At 34.7% G+C, this 4,698-nt stretch overlaps 1 pseudogene; it reads left to right on the forward strand.

Moving 5' to 3' along the window:
* The window catches only part of LOC107636675, a 40,889-nt pseudogene extending 36,729 nt beyond the window's left edge, over positions 1 to 4,160 (forward strand).

The raw sequence follows: 4,698 nt of genomic DNA on the forward strand, positions 1-4,698 counted from the left end.
AGGTGGTTGTCAGGCACATGTTCATAGGTGAGAATGATGATGAGTGTCACGGATCATCACATTCATCAAGTTGAAGAACGAATGAATATCTTAGAGAAGAAGTAGGCTTGAATTGAATAGAAAAACAGTAGTACTTTGCATTAATTTATGAAGAACAGCAAAGCTCCACACCTTAATCTATGGTGTGTAGAAACTCCACCATTGAAAATACATAAGAACAAAAGGTCCAGGCATGGCCGAATGGCCAGCCTCCCAAAGAGGGTTCAATCATCAAAACATGATTCAAAGATGAAAATACAATAGCAAAAGGTCCTATTTATAGAGAACTAGTAGCCTAGGGTTACAGAAATAAGTAATTAATGCAGAAATCTTCTTCCGGGCCCACTTAGTGTGTGCTAGGGCTGAGCATTGAAGCTTCCATGTGTAGAGACTTTTCTTGGAGTTAAACGCCAGATTTTGTGCTAGTTTGGGCGTTTAACTCCAGCTTTTGTGCCAGTTCTGGCGTTTTGACGCCAGAATTCTTAAGCTGACTTGGAATGCCTATTTGGGCCATCAAATCTCGGGCAAAGTATAGACTATTATATATTGCTGGAAAGCCCAGGATGTCTACTTTCCAACGCAACTAAGAGTGCGCCAATTGAGCTTCTGTAGCTCCAGAAAATCCACTTCGAGTGCAGGGAGGTCAGAATCCAACAGCATCTGCAGTCCTTTTTCAGCCTCTGAATCAGATTTTTGCTCAGGTCCCTCAATTTCAGCCAAAAAATATCTGAAATCACAGAAAAACACACAAACTCATAGTAAAGTCAAGAAATGTGATTTTTATTTAAAAACTAATAAAAACATAATAAAAACTAACTAAAATATACTAAAAACATACTAAAAACAATGCCAAAAAGCGTATAAATTATCCGCTCATCAATGTTCTTTTACCACTACTTGGTTGGAGTGATAAGTACTTTTTCAATACCCTTTTTATAGTATTTCATTAATTTAAATTAAAACTTTTTTGTTAAATTTGTTTGAAGATTTTAATTTGGAACATGGTTTATAGCTAAGAACACACAACCTGTGAGATTTTGAGCTTAATTATATGGTTACATTATTTAACCATGACTTTTATTCTTGTGTGTTTTCTTCTCTATGATTGAAATCTATAGTTTGTTCCATTCTATATGTCCATTGTTTAGTGTATTTGCATGCATACATATGATTGAGGCCATCATTTGTTATTAGCTCACTTGTCCCAAATAGCCTACCACTTCAATTACCCTTGTTTGTCACTTTGAGCCTTTTAATCCCCATTTGTTCTATATATTACTACATCACTAGCCTTAAGCAGAAAAATAATTAATTATCCCATTTGAATCTTTGGTTAGCTTAAGATAGAGATTGTGTGTCAACTAAGTGTAGCGAATTGTGGGAACTTGGGTTGATGAGGATGTAATTTTTTTATTGACAAAAATTGAGAATTTGGGTGCTACTTATGTGAAATTATGAAAACCATATGCATTGATATATTATGTTTTTCATTTATAAAAAAAAAGAAAAAGGAAAAAAAAGAAGAGAAAAAGAAAAAGAAAAGAAATAAAAAAGGGAAAAAATCACCCCAAGGTTAAGTCTAATAAAAAGATCAATGCATATGTGGTGGAATTAAAAATTTATACATGAGTATGTGATGCAAAAGCGGGAATTTTGGATAGCTAGGCATGATTTGAGAATTATATAGAGTATGTGTGTGTGTTAAGTGAGAACTTAGGTTAGTCAAAGATTCATATTATAGGTCACTTGGCCATACATATATCCCCACCCTTACCTTAGCCCCCACTACAAGAAATAGTGTAATTATCGACGCCAAAAATCGACGGTCAAGTTTTTTGTCGATATTTTTCGACGGCTTGCCGTCGATAAAATAGAAAAGAGATGATTTGAAATAAAATATTAAAATTGACGACGATGTCGTCGATTATTTTAACAACCTTTTAAACCCCTTACTACTATCATCACATTACCGACGAAACAGTAGTTGAAATTTTTTTTCTTTTAAAATCGACAGACTGGTTGTCGATTTTAATAATTAAAATATCGACGACTTTTGGCGTCGATAAATTTAAACGATAGAGATTTCTTCTATAGATTAAATGGACGGTGTAGATTTATTAAATAAAATAGACAACTAAAGTGTTGATTTTTATTTTAACTAAACTCGACGAAATAGCCGTCGATTTTTATCCAAAAGAACACCTCTCCCGCGTTTGCTTCCCGCGTCCGTTGTTTCACTCATCTTCCCAAAATTTAACCCCAATCCTTCAGACAATCAGGGTTCAGGTGAGGCTTCTTCTCCTCCAACGCCTGAGAATAAAGACCAGAGACGGAGTCACGGTCACGGAGAGAGGCAGAGAGCAGAGCTTCTTCTTCTTCTTCTGCCGAACCCGCCGCCGCGCCATCCTCTTCGTGTAAGTTATTCTCTCTCTCTCTCTCTCTCTCTATCACTTTATCACATTGTTATTTGTGAATATGCATGTAAGTTCTTCTTCTTCCACAGATTCTTCGTTGTAACGTCTTTGCCGATCACTGTCGCTGTGAGCCCGGAGCCAGAGCATGTTGCTATCGCAGCTTCTTGTAAGTTCCTCTCTGTCTCTCTCTGATTATTATATTCATTTTTGCAATTTTTGTATCAACTATTTTCATCATGAAATTCTGAATTTGCTTTTGTTAAACCTAATTAGCATAATCAATTGATCACATTACTTCAGCTCAACTAGTTTGTTAAACCTAATTGCATTTGTTTATTTTGCTTTCATTAATGTGGAATCTAGCTTGTCTTTTATTAATGTGGAATCTCTTTGCACTGATACATTTGGCAGGCTTCTTGTTTGGTCGCCACAGTTAGCTTCTACACATGATGTAGTTTTGCAGTACGTATCTACTGAGCAATCACTTCGGTTGCATTTTTTGTACTGTGTGTTTCATAGACTATGCTTTGGTTAGACTTTGAAGGATCAGCTGAAAAATTGTGATATATCTGAATTTCTATACTTTGTTTGTGTCTAAACTCTTAACCTTACTTTTATCAAATTTCTATCTTGTTTTCTACTTGCTGATTTCCATTCTCATTGTTGTACAATATCATTGTATCATCCTAAATATTGTACAATTTTTGTGTAGCAACTTTTGTGAGCTTCCTATTGGTTCAGTTTGTCTGGCTGATGTTCAGACCAAGGGGAGAGGTTTGATACAACGTTTGAGTTTTTGTGATTCTTTGTTCTATTTGATCATAAATGTTATATGTTGCGCCAAGATTGATCTGAGCGCTTACTTTCAGGTCGCTCAAAGAATGTCTGGGAGTCTCCGTTAGGTTGTCTCCTGTTTTCCTTTACTCTGCAAATGGAGGATGGGTGAATAGTTCCGTTGGTGCAGTATGTGGTTTCCCTTGCTATCACAGAAGCAGTGAAGGATATTTGCAACAAAAATGTATTCCCCTCAAATACATTCTGGTCATAAAGGTATTTATGTATACTTTTTTTCTTTGACTGAGCATAAAACTCAAAAGTGCAATGGACAAAAGGAAAATGATTCCCCACTTTTTCTTGTTTTCAAAAAAGTAATCATACACATCATAGGTGCTGATAACTGATAAGGCAGCCTTATAAGAGAATTTCCTTTAAAAGATATAGTATGTTACAAGAATTTGAAAAGCCTTTGAAGCTCTCTCTACTAGGATAATGAGTACTACTAATGCAAGGAACATGAGATGGAATAGAATGGACCAATGGCTTGTAATTTGAGCTATTCTTTTACTGCAAGATTTTCTATTCCTCTCTCAGATACTTGCTCAGACCACAATCTCTATGAGTGTAACTCAACTTTCTATGATTATATTTAGTAGTATTATTATGAGACACTTAAGCATCATTAATTATTAAATGAATGATTTCAGGTGCATATTGTATACATGGGGGGATAAGATATATGATAATCCAGACACTACTAAAAAGGTTCACCACAAAATATTATCTTCACTTCTAGGAAGGTATGGCTTTGTAGTACTCTTCATATATCCGTTAGTTTCAAATGGAGCTGATATTGTAATAATGCATTGAGATTCAAGAAAATAATATATCAAGTGTCCACTTTCTGTTCTGAAACAAAGAAGCTACAAAGAATTCAATTCTTTACAGCTATAAGTATGGATTTTCAGGGTTTGCTGCAAGGTTAACAAAATCTCAAGCAGAAGAAGCAGCAAGTATGATCTTTGAACCAATTAATCTTATTGTTTTTTAATCGTTTAAGCACATTTTAAAAGCTACATTCATACTATGTGTTACAGAATTTCCCGGGGTAGTTTCTGTCATTCCGAATCAGATACACAAACTTCACACAACAAGAAGTTGGGACTTCCTTGGTATCCATCATTCATCTTCAAACACTGTTTCCAATGAAATCAACTTAGGTGAAGGAACCATAATAGGTGTCATCGACACAGGTAGTACTTTCTTTTCCCCCTCTTACACATTAATTTGAACACATTAATTTGAATCACCTAATTAATAATATTTTGGATAAATTATATTCACTTCCCTAAAATATTTCTAAATTATTACTCTCATCTCTTCTATAATTGTCTAATTTATACTAACCATCCCTAACTTATGATTTTTATTTTTGAAGTGATTTTCTGAAGCGATTTTGAATTTTTGA

The sequence above is a fragment of the Arachis ipaensis genome, chromosome B04, assembly GCF_000816755.2.
Source record: "Arachis ipaensis cultivar K30076 chromosome B04, Araip1.1, whole genome shotgun sequence".
Taxonomy (NCBI): domain Eukaryota; kingdom Viridiplantae; phylum Streptophyta; class Magnoliopsida; order Fabales; family Fabaceae; genus Arachis; species Arachis ipaensis.